Source organism: Macaca nemestrina, chromosome X (genome assembly GCF_043159975.1).
Source record: "Macaca nemestrina isolate mMacNem1 chromosome X, mMacNem.hap1, whole genome shotgun sequence".
Classification (NCBI taxonomy): Eukaryota; Metazoa; Chordata; class Mammalia; order Primates; family Cercopithecidae; genus Macaca; species Macaca nemestrina.
Window position 1 is genome coordinate 106170880 of NC_092145.1, and position 12694 is coordinate 106183573.

At 45.1% G+C, this 12694-nt stretch overlaps 1 protein-coding gene across 5 annotated transcripts in view; it reads left to right on the forward strand.

Moving 5' to 3' along the window:
- The first annotated feature begins 4241 nt into the window (after positions 1 to 4241).
- LOC105493799 (WNK lysine deficient protein kinase 3) overlaps positions 4242 to 12694 on the forward strand; it is a 172225-nt gene continuing 163772 nt past the window's right edge. For 2 of the 5 annotated variants that reach the window (XM_024796556.2, XM_071089346.1), the window contains exon 1: positions 5083 to 5343. The gene's annotated coding sequence lies outside the window, so the exon portion shown is untranslated. Of the gene's footprint in view, positions 4497 to 5082; positions 5344 to 12694 lie in introns of those variants that run through there. The other 3 variants (XM_071089345.1, XM_071089343.1, XM_071089344.1) reach the window with 3 other exon arrangements.

The window sequence follows — 12694 nt, forward strand, 5'->3', positions numbered from 1 at the left end:
GACTGAAGTTTCTGATTCTCAAAAGAATATACTATGTCAGATTGTACATTTCTTAAAGAACTGATCTTATTCTGGAGAGGGAGGGGCTGTTACAGCAACCCCAACTCAGGCTCTGTAGTCTGGCCACATGGGAATTTTGCAGAGGAGTTAAGATCTTGGACACTTTGCAAGTTTTGGAGAAGTGATGTGGGCTTAGTCATCTGTAGGCATTCTGAGAGTCAGTTGTCAAGGCAAAGGCATTTACCTTAAGATTGCCCCCTGATGGCTCAGCGCGGTGGCTCAAGCCTGTAATCCCAGCCTCAGTTCGAGATCGTCAGGAATTTGAGACCAGCCTGACCAACAAGGTGAAACCCCGTCTCCACTAATACAAAACTTAGCCGGGGGTGGTGGCGCGTGCCTGTAATCCCAGCTACTCTGGAGGCTGAGGCAGGAGAATCGCTTGAACCCAGGAGGCGGAAGTTGCAGTGAGCCAAGATTGCGCCACTGAACGCCAGCCTGGACGACAGAGCAAGACTCCGTCTCAAAAAAAAAAAAAAAAAAGATTGCCCCCTGATATATGCTCTGGGCACATGTGGAAAGATTGCATCTAGGAAGAAGAGACTAGACTAATAGCAAGGCTGGAGAAATTGCACTACCCAGCCTGAAATGTGGAGTGTTTCTAAGTCAGTCACTAAGACAAAGATAGCTGTTCACTTCTGAGTATGCCCTTACTCAAGGGATACCCAACTTGTTCTGGGAGGAAAGAGAACCTTCTGGGAGGATATTAATAACCCTAAGATGATCCTGGTGAGAAATTCCCCTAGTGGAAAGACTTGCCTGGAGAAAAGATCACCCAGACATCCAAGCCCTGGGAATTACTGCCTTGAACACAGGCACCTGGATGAGAAGTACACTTTCCCTTGCCGGGATGCTAAGATTTAATAGAGGGAGAATGTGGCTCAGTATTATTTAGATAATATAGATAGATTTTTTTTCTTTCGTGTATTTTTCTTTTTCTCTACCTGTCCCTTCCTCCAAAATAACATCGCTTTGTGGTGTACCTCAGGGGAGGGAGGTGGCAAGGCAGGAAAACAAATACTCTGTCACTCTTTCTGGTTTCTGTGTTCCCAAAACATAAGTCCTTAAGGAAGGGGTATTAGGGTGTAGGGGCAGAGACCAAGTATCTGGACCAGAAAACTAGAAGAAAGAGTTGCACAAACCTAAAAAATGATTCTTCTCTTCCTCACTCCCCTCTCCTTGGGAGGAAGAGACAACAAGAGCAGAGAGAGATATCTGTGAGAGCACAAGCAGCATTGATTAGCCTCAGCTTCCCAGGAGCAACAACTAGATAATGGGGAAGACTCAAGAGAGGAAGGGCTGTGTGGAATGTCTAGGTAGATGGCCCAATACCTATTGGGACTTCGTGAAAAATTCTGTGCCCCAAGTGTGGCAGAGACATTGGAGAGGGCCACAGCACTGGAAAGGACCCATGTGGGCAGAGGGCTCAGCACAAACTGCCAGGATCTAAATAACTAGAGGCAGATATCCTTACTCCACTTACACTTACACTCATGCCTGGGCACTACCTAAGATCCCCAAACTGTGGCATCACTTGGGTTAAGGGAAATGAACATCAAGAATGATGGACATTGTTTACCTCCCCGCCCCAATAACCTGGTTAAAAAGAGGTCACGGGGTCAGAAATTAAGTTCCAGAAACAGTCACAACTCTACCCATGGTTGCAGTAGTCAGCTAACTACAAACTTTGAGGTTCATTTCAGCTCCATCTTGTTGACTGCAAAAGTTACCATCCTGTGTGGTAGGAAAGAGACCAACAGATAGTAGGACCATAAAACTAGCCTCCTACCCCCACTCTTGTGGGATTCTGGGGTTTAAAAAAGATTCCAGTGAAATCTTTTGTAATTTATTGGCACCAGAGCCTCTAGAAAAAAATGAATTAGATTATTGAAAGGATGCTTTCCTGGAACAATGTAAAACCAAATTACAAATAGTTAATATAAATCAAAATTTCTGTTTGATGAGTAGGAACATTGCAAACGTCACTTGAGAGTCAGTGGAAACCAGTAGGTAGGAAAGGAATGTTCCCTGTCATACCTTGGTGATTAGCTAGAATTGCCCGCTCCCCTTTCTGCCTACAGTGGCATTTGTGCTGAGTTACAGACCAGATTGTCCCAAATAGAAAAGCACATATGTCAATAAAAGGTCTAAATTGAGAAGGACCTGTATTTGGATGGGGAGCTGACTTCTTTGATTTTCAAATTTCTAAAGGTCATAAAAGTCACTCTACTCAATAGTTTTTTTTCTTTTTTTTAACAAGTATTCAACTATCAAAGAGGTACTGCTCAAAAGAATTAACATCTAAGCAGATTGAAGGGCTAACATTTCCAAGTATTGAATTTATTCATTACCTACATCATCAGGCTCAGAGACAAGAGAAGAGGAGCAGGTCACAACTGAGCTAGATGCCTTGCTTTTCATAAAGGTGATGTGTGTGGTAGTGGTGGGAATAGGGTGACACTGAGAAATACAAACTGTGGCCACAAGTTTCTAGTCGCCATCTCATGGGAGTCAGGACCTACAAAGACTTGGGATAAATTGGTAACCTTTGAAACTTTGAAACTGCCCCTTAGTGGTTGTTCAGCTACTCTTTCCTCTGTTTTTGGTTGACACTAGTCAACCAATCAACAGGAAAAAGAGACTATCTTCAGGGACAGTGAGGAAAGGAGCGTGGGAGACCCCATCCATTTTTCAGCTAATTGAGACTTCAGAGACCCCTAAGGTAGAATGGTGAAGCTATTTGGAGAAACCACACCTTGCTCTTTCAAATCGGCCAGGAAGAAAGATCTCCACCGGTCTAGTGGCTGGACCCCATAGCCCTATTGTTTCCTCAGCGTCTCCCTTCATTGTCAAAATGGAAAGATGGGAGTTTAAATGTATTAAGGGCATGGTCCGGTTTCCTTACATGTTCTGGCAATATTGAAATTAGTAAGGAAGGGGCAGAGGCAAGAGACAGGGCTACAAGGCCTCCCACCATTATACTCAACACCGCCCCCCCCTTACAAAGTCAAACCATTACACTTTATTTGGACTTTGGAAACCTGAGTTAAATTTATTGATTGTGCTGTTTTATTTTTATTTATTTATTTATTTATTTTTTTTTGAGATGGAGTCTCGCTCTGTCGCCCAGGCTGGAGTGCAGTGGCCGGATCTCAGCTCACTGCAAGCTCCGCCTCCCGGGTTCACGCCATTCTCCTGCCTCAGCCTCCCGAGTAGCCGGGACTACAGGCGCCCGCCACCTTGCCCGGCTAGTTTTTTGTATTTTTTAGTAGAGACGGGGTTTCACCGTGTTACCCAGGATGGTCTCGATCTGCTGACCTCGTGATCCGCCCGTCTCGGCCTCCCAAAGTGCTGGGATTACAGGCTTGAGCCACCGCGCCCGGCCGATTGTGCTGTTTTAAAGAGCTGAAAAAGACTGAGATATCTGAGGCCTACGGCAAGAAAAGAAAAATAGGTAGTGGAGAGGGGATAACTCAGTGATAGGGCCGAGGCTGGAGGGCTGAAAGCATTAGTCTGATATTTCCCACACAGCCTCCCAGCTTGAGGGGCATTCAAAAAGAATGCCCTGCCCTTTAGCTGCGCCACCAGATGACTCCCGGGAGATTGAAAAATGTCTCGGCTCTGGAAAGAGCACACCTAGGTTCAAGTTCTAACTCCACAAATAGTATTAACTTGAGCAATTCATGTCCATTTCCCCTCCTGAGCCTCAGTTTCCTCCTCTGTCGGGCCGGGATTATTCATGGGAGAATGACAGAAACAATTCTCTACTGCTCCTGGCATAGCACAGGAAGCAGTTTGAAGCCGGTGCGCCGAGGCTAACATGTACCGAAAGCTCGAAGGAAGCAGCATTCACTACCAGCTAGAGGATCTGTGAGTTTTTCAAGGAGGTGGCCGGTGGGAGACAGAGAGAGCCAGTCTCAGTTGGAGGCAGCCTTTCCGCATGCGCGCGGTCTAGAAGCCTGGCGGCGGCGAGGGGGCGGGACCAGGTTTCTGAAGGGGTTGCTATGGCACCGAGGGGCCGGGGAGGTTCACCGAACCCTTAAAAGCATTGCTCCCTCCCCCACCTGCTACCATCAGGGCCGAGGGCCATTGTTCCGGGCAAAATGGCGTCGGTAATCCCCCTCCCGGTCAGAGGCCTGAGTAAAACTGAGGGTGGGAGTCTGACCATAGGTGGGAAGAAAAACTACAATTCCCAGGGTACATCGCACCGGCCTGCGAGGCGCAGGGCACGTGCCCAGGCCTAGCGGTTACATGCCGTCAAAAATCAGTTTCATAGCTTCCCTTTCTCATCCCTGCTTTGGTCGTTTCCCAGCCCCCCCGCGCGCGCACTGCGGTCCTGGGGGTCGGGGGGAACATGCCGTGGCTGTTGCCCCCGCAACGTAACTGGGAGGCCAGTATTTGTAAATCTGTGCTTCGACTTCTAATCCCAAAGCCGGCAGGTATGGGTCTCGCGAGAAAGCCCGGGAGTTGGAAAAAGGGAGTTAGGGGTGGCGGGCGAAAAGGTGCCGGCGGGTATCACCTCCTAACAGCGGTGCTACCGCATTCAGAGGCTCGCGAAGACCCAAGGGTGGGCAGTGGGGGGCTAGGAAGTAGTGTGTGCTTGGACTTTTCTTCTTCTTCTCTGAGGGGAGAGGGTAGAGCAGCTGAGAGAGCGAGAGGGCTTCGGAACACACAGGAGGTGTCGTGCGTGCTTCCTCTAAGAGGTTTTCTCTTTGCAAGGGGGAGAAGCCTTTCTCCTCGACGCGCATCCCTGTCTCCCGCGGCGCCGAGGGGGCGGGAGGCGTGCGCGCGCACTCGTTGGCTGGCCACTCGGCACCTCGCCGCGATAGAGGCGGTTCCGAGTTGGGGCTGCTCCGTTGGCTTTCTCCGCCCCTCCCCCTCTGCTGTTCTCCCCTCCCTTCCCCGCCCCCCTCCGCCCCTCTCTCCTACCCGTCCGAATTCCCTGGCTGGAGTACGCGTGCGTCTGCTCAGCTCCGGGCCGAGCGCGAGCTTGGGCTCGTACCCTGCTCCCCTCTCTCCGCCCGCTCTTTACCTACCGGCCGTAGCTGGCCCGGTGGGCTTGCGGGGAGACGCTCGCGCGCGCAAGCGCACACGACGCGGAGCGGAGCTCGAGACATCGAGGAGAGGAGTAAGAAGCATCGGAGGAGGCGATCGAGGAGGAGGCGGTGTGTGTGTATGTTTCTGTTCTACGGTGTGGCTCGTCGTGGGGCGAGAGGAGGCTCGAGAGAGGGCGAGGGAGAAGCGAAAAGAGTCAGAGTCTCCTCCTCTGCGAGAGCCTCTAATCTGGTGAGGGTCCCGGGCCGGCCGGGGCGCTAGGAGAGAGGGAGGAGGCCGGGGGGCGTGTCTGGGATCGGGCTGAGAGATGAATGGGCCAGGGATGAATGGAGGGAGGCAGCGGCGGCCAAGAGTCTGTTAGGAGTAAGCGCCCTAGCGGGGGGCGGCTTGACCGAGGCAGGGTGAGTGCGTTCACCAGTCGGTACCGGACGAGGTCGGGCTCGGGGCTAAGGGGCTGTCGAAACCGCTGAATAGGCGGAGAGGAAAATGAAAAGGGGGAAAGTGGGGAAGGGCAGGTTTGAGGCTGAGGTGCGGTTTTTGTTTTGTTTTGTTTTTTGTTTTTGATTTTTTTTTTTTTTTGGTTGTTGTTGAGGGGTGACAACTTTGGGAGCTGATGGAAGACCAGGGGACAGGGAAGGTGAGGAGGATACAGGAGGGGGACCAGGAGACGGTTGACAAAGGACTGAGTGATCACTTAAGTGAGATTGAAGCTACTGAAAGGGAAGATCGCTTCGGGTGTGGGAAGTTCAGTTGTATTGATGGGAATAGGATGAAGGAAAGAGTAGATTTAATTAAGAGGTTCAGCTAATGTGTGAGGGACTGGATGGGGTGAGGAATATTGCTGGCTTGTTGTGTAAATGTGTTAGGTTCAAGGAGATTCTGAGGTGTTATTTGGGAAGGGGTAGTGTGTGTTGTGTGACTGACAGGTTGGGGATGGGGAGGAGATGGTATGATAGGTGAGGATGAAAGTGGTGAGGTGGCTTCACTGTACTGAAAGAGGTTTTGTTTGACTAGTTAAGAGTGGTGAAACATTTATATAATGAGGTGTGGGTGGAAATCCTGCACGTGTGTATCTCCGTATCTTGGGAGTTGAGAGACTTTGTTAAAATGAGACTGAACCCTCAAAACAGATGCGAGTAGTATGGCTATTTTTTCTTAAGAGTTACTGTTGATTGAGACAATTATATGAATAAAACAGCCTTTGAGTTGTGAAAATCTTCTGCATAGTAGTGATTGTATCCAATTTTTGGAGATATCGTTGTCTGTTTTTCATCTATAGTAAGTTGTAATACCAAGAGAACTTTTGAAGAGGTCTTAGTATGTGACAGAGCAGCAGGTGTCTTTTAGAGTTTCTATCCTTTGGATTGATGTGTTTAAAAATTGTTTAAACTCGACAGCTCAAGGGAAAGATACCTTGCATTAAAGGATAGCAAAAATGCACTAAAGCTTAGCCGGGCGTGGTGGAGCATGCCTGTAATCCCAGCTACTTGGGAGGCTGAGGCAGAAGAATCTGTTGAACCCGGGAGGCAGAGGTTGCAGCTAGCCAAGATTGTGCCACTGCACTCTAGCCTGGGCGACAGAGTGAGACTCTGTCTTACAAAATCCACTAAAGCTGACTTTGAACTAAAATAATTGTACATGATTTTTTTGGTCATTCCGAATTTATCTTGTTTGAAAATTGGCATTTGCTTTTTGGTGTGAGTTTAAATTACAACAGATTACGTGAACATTTTGTTCTGTGAATACTTATCTTCTGATAAGGATGTCTTGTCCTGGTCTCATTCTGTTCTGGGTCAAGATTAATGGTTATGGATTTTAATGTTTTGTGATTATTTTTTACAAATTTTACTGATATATATTTAGTTTTCTTGGAAATGTTGCAAACTTGAGAACATTCCCATGCTGTTTTTCTTTTATTCTGCTTTGATATTGGAACGAGTGTAATCCTTGTTTAGGCTACCCACAGTTCGAATACAGAAGGTCATATTCTGTTCATAGTCTCTCAGATTGAGATGAATACTTAATGTATTAAATAGTACAGTAGAAGTATAAAGGCACTATAAAAGCCTGGAAATGTTGCACTAACTCAACCAGGCAAGGCGATCTCCCAGTTTTTTGAACTCGATGTTTCTAGAGTGAAGGGCATTCACATTTTGGGTCTTGAAAGTGTAAGCATGGTATATTTGGAGAATGGAATGAGATAAGGCTGGAATCTTAGGTTGAGGCTGGGGTGAATTAGGAACTCAAGGGGAATAACAAACAGATTTATGGTGTTTCTGCCTTTGCTTCTGATGTCCCCCTCTACCTGGAATGCTTTCTCTCCCCCTTCTCTTGAATTTGAACTCATGCTTTTAAAACTTAACATCTGTCACCAGCTATTCCTGAAAGCCTTTCCTGGTTTCCCTTTCTTCCTTTTCAAAAACTCCACCAAGCTAGGTTAGGTCTCCCTCTTTAGAGTTCTGTCATACCTTGTACATAATTTTATTACGGCACTTCGGTTGGGAGGCAGGTAGGAAAGGCATTTTTCTCCTTCTATCTGAAAGAGAAATGAAGCCCAGAAAAACAAGACTTGCCCTAGTAACTGGTGGGCCCCGGAATTCTGACTTCTAGACCATTGTTGATCTTCATATCACAGGTTTACGTTTGCTTATATAATTATAGTTTTAAGAGTTAGATTTCGGTAGCGTTGACTTAACTTTCTTCCATAGAGTTTCTGTTTTTACTGTATTGTTCATTGCTGAGCCAGTAAATGATAAAGCCAGTGGCTGCAAAGAACCAGAGTAGACAGAAGTAAGGAAAATAATGGTTATTATTATTATTTTTTAGAGAGAGTCTCGCTCTGTCACCCAGGCTGGAGTGCAGCAGCATGATCTTGGCTTACTGCAACCCCCGCCTCCCAGGTTCAAGCAATTCTCCTGCCTCAGCCTCCCTAGTAGCTGGGATTACAGGCACGTGCCACCATGCCTGGCTTATTTTTGTATTTTTAGTAGAGATGGGGTTTCCCCATGTTGGCCAGACTGGTCTCAAACTCCTGACCTCAAGTGATCTGCCCACTTCAGCCTCTCAGAGTGCTGGGATTACAGGCATGAGTCACCGCGCCCGGCCGCTATCAGATTTCTAGTCAGATAATTGAAATAAAAATAATTAACAGAGGGCTTAATTTTTTTTTATTTTTAAATAATACTTATTAGTATATTTAACTGATTTTTAAAAAAATAATTATTTTATTATTTTTTAAGTTCTGGGGTACATGTGCAGGATGTGCAGGTTTGTTACATAGATAAACGTGTGCCATGGTGGTTTGCTGCACCTATCAACCCATCACCCAGGTATTAAGCCCAGCATGAGTTGGCTCTTTTCCCTAGTACTCTCCCCTCCTTCCGCCTCCCCGACAGGCCACAGTTAACTGTTGTTCCTGGAGGGCTTAAATTTTTGTGTATGTTTTTGTGGTGAAGGAATTGTGTATAAGAAAAAAAAAGACCCTCCTTTCTCAGTCTCTCAATATAAGTAGACGAGCTCTATTTACAGATATACTTGATTTTGTCTCTTGGCCAAAAGCCAGAATTCTTTCAAACGAGTGGGTCTTTTCCATCTTTGTTTGAGATCATAACATTTATGATGCCGTTAGGAGACATTTGATGACTAAAAAACATCTATAAGACATTCATTCAGAAATTTTAAAGCTTCAAAAGTAGAATTGATACAATTTTTAATTGTTTTGATAGAGCTTGTTATGAGATTTGGTTTGGCAAATGTTGAGATTGACTCACTGCAGAAATGAGCTTAAATGCCCTTTTAGGGATATATTTTTCTCATTAACTTTTTTTTTTTTTTTTTTTTGAGACAGTTTTGCTCTGTCACCCAGGCTGGAGTGCAGTGGTGCGATCTCGGCTCACTGCAACCTCTGCCTCCCAGGTTCAAGCTATTCTTCTGCCTCAGCCTCCCAAGGAGCTGGGATTATAGGTGCATGCCACCACGCCTGGCTAATTTTTGTATTTTTAGTATAGACGGGGTTTCATCATATTGGCCAGGCTGGTCTCGAACTCTTGACCTTGTGATCCACCTTCCTTGGCCTCCCAAAGTGCTGGGATTACAAGCGTGAGCCCCTGTGCCCGGCCGAAAGAAATGAAGTACATTGTTTTCTGTGTTTTAGCATGGTGACTTTTCTTTTTGAGACGGAGTCTCCGTCACCCAGGCTGGAGTGCAATAGTGCCATCTCAGCTCACTGCAACCTCTGCCTCCAGAGTTCAAACGATTCTCCTGCCTCAGCCTCCTGAGTATTTGGGATTACAGGTGCCTGCCACTACACCTGGCTAATTTTTGTATTTTTAGAAGAGACAGGGTTTCACAATGTTAGCCAGGCTGTTAGCATAGTAACTTAAAAAAATTGTGATAAAATTAATGTAACATAAATTTACCATTTTAACCGTTTTATTTTATTTTATTTTATTTATTTTGAGATGGAGTCTCTCTCTGTCACCCAGGCTGGAGTGCAGTGGCATGATCTTGGCTCACTGCAACCTCTGCCTCCTGTGTTCAAGTGATTCTCCTGCCTCAGCCTCCCAAATAGCTGGGATTACAGATATGCACCACCACGCCTGGCTAATTTTTGTATTTTTAGTAGAGACAGGGTTTCTCCATGTTGGTCAGGCTGGTCTCCAACTCCTCACCTCAGGTGATCTGCCTGTCTTGACTTCCCAAAGAGCTGGGATTACAGGCATGAGCCACTGTGCCTGGCCCCATTTTAACCATTTTAAAGTGTACAGTTGTACAGTGGCATTAGGTAACTTCATGATGTTGTGCAGCTAACACCACCTCAAAAGGAAATTCTGTACCCAGTAAGCAGTCACTCCCCATTCTCCCTTCCTCCAAGTCCCAGGTTACCATTAATATTTGCCTATTCTGGATATTTCACGTAAATGGAATCATATAATATATGACCTTTTGTGTCTGGCTTTCATTCAGCATGTTTTTGAGATTCATCTGTGTTGTGGCATGTAGCATTACTTTATTCCCTTTTATGGCTGAGTATTATTCCTTTCTATGGATATATCATATTTTGTTTATCCATTTATCAGTTCATGGATATTTGGGATGTTTCTACCTTTTGGCTTTTATGAATAGTGCTGCTATGAATATCTGCATACAAGTTTTTGTTTGAATACCTGTTTTCATTTATTTTGGGTATACCTAGGAGCACAACTGCTAGGTCTTATGTAATCCTATGTTATGTTTTGTTTTGAGACAGGGCTCTGTTGCCCAGGCTGGAGTACAGTGGCATGATCATGGCTTAGTGCAGTTTCAACCACCCAGGCTGAGGCAGTCCTCCCACCTCAGCCTCCTGAGTAGCTGGGACTATAGGTGTGTGCCACCATGCCCCACACCAGGCTAATTTTTTACTTTTGGTAGAGACAAGGTCTCCCTACGTTGCCCAGGCTGGTCATAAACTGAACTCAAGTGATCCTCCTGCCTTAGCCTCTCAAAATACCGGGGTTACAGGCATGAACCACTGTCCCCGGCCCTATGTTTAACTTGTTGAGAAACCACCAAACTGTTTTCCATAACAGTTGCACCAATTATCATTGCCATCAGCCATGTATGAGGGTTCCATTTCTCCACATCCTCACCAACACTTACTTGTTGCTTTCTGTTTTTTACTTGTTTTTTTAAAAAATATTTTTATTTATTTTTCTTTCTAAATAGCCATCATAATGGGTATGAACTGGTATCTCATTGTGGTTTTGAATTGTATTTCCCTAATGATATTGGGCAGCTTCTCATGGCTTGTTGACTATTTGTATTTCTTCTTTTTTTTTTTTTTGAGACGGAGTCTCGCTCTGTCACCCAGGCTGGAGTGCAGTGGCCGGATCTCAGCTCACTGCAAGCTCCGCCTCCCGGATTTACGCCATTCTCCTGCCTCAGCCTCCCGAGTAGCTGGGACTACAGGCGCCTGCCACCTCGCCCGGCTAAGTTTTTGTATTTTTAGTAGAGACGGGGTTTCACTGTGTTAGCCAGGATGGTCTCGATCTCCTGACCTCGTGATCCGCCCGTCTCAGCCTCCCAAAGTGCTGGTATTACAGGCTTGAGCCACCGCGCCCGGCCGACTATTTGTATTTCTTCTTTGGAGAGATGTCTATTTAAGTTCTTTGCCCATTAAAAAATGTGGTTGGTTGTCTTTTTATTGTTGAGTTGTAAGAATTTTTTAAAAAATATATAGTCTAGATACTAGACCCTAATCAGATATGTGATTTGCAAACAGTTTCTTCCATTCCGTGAGTTGTCTTTCTGCTTTATTTTATTGTTTTGTTTTGTTTTGTTTTGTTTTTGAGACGCAGTCTCACTCTGTCACCCAGGCTGGAGTGCAGTGGTGAGATCTCAGCTCATTGCAACATCTGCCTCCCAGGTTCAGGCAATTCTTGTGCCTCAGCCTCCCGAGTTGCTGGGACTACAGGTGCATGCCACCACGCCCAGCTAGTTTTTGTATTTTTGGTAGAGGTGGGGTTTTGCCATGTTAGCCAGGCTGGTCTCGAACTCCTGACCTCAGATGATCCACCCGCCTTGGCCTCCCAAAGTGCTAGAATTACAGGTGTGAGCCACCGCATCCAGCCAGTATTTTGTTTTAATGTAAAAATAGAGATGAGATTTTGCTATGTTGCCCAAACAGGTCTCAAACTCCTGAGCTCAAGTGATCCTCCTGCCTCAGCCTCCCAAAGTGTTGGGATTACAGGTATGAGCCACCGCGCCTGGCCTTTTTAACTGATTCTTTTGTACAGATTGTTAATGGGCAACTCTTCTTTAAAGAATTAAAGTAATACAGCATTAGATTAAAACACCTTTTAACCAAACTTCCTGCCCTCCCGTAGATAACCATTGGTTAAGAGTTGGTTCCGTGGTTGCCAAAATAAGGATGAAAGAAAAAAAAAAAAGAGTTGGTTGTGGAATATAGTCTTTTTTTCTCTGTATTTACATGCATATGTTTGTACATATACAAATAACAAGTATGTGATATATATTTTATGATTTTTCTCCCAAAGATTGTCACTTAGGGCTCTTTTCGTATCAGTGTTTATATATATGTTCACGTCATTATTTTTGATTAATACATAGTATTTCTTCCTATGTGCTTCTCTAGCTTTGACTAGTAGGATCAGTTTAGAGTATATCTTTCTAGTTTTTTTATATGCATTCACCCATATGTGAGTACCTTTAGAAATACAGTTTTGTGGTTTTTTTTTTTTAACACAAATAGTATGTAGATGTAATATACGTGTTGTACTACAACTTACTTTTCTCACCTTATAGTATACATATGTAGGAGATTTTTATATATCAGTATATATATATCCATCTTGAATTTTTTAAACAGATGCTTATTATTTCACAGTATGGATGTACCATGTTTATTTCACCATTCTCCTATAGATGGATATTTAAGTTCTTTTCAGGTTGATTTTGTTTGTTTGTTTGTTTTGCTTTTTAAAACAATGTTTCAGTTTTTAAAAACCCTGTACCTACATATTTGTTCACATGCAGGAATATTTCTCAAGCGATACTACTAAGGATTGGAATTGCTGGGTGACAG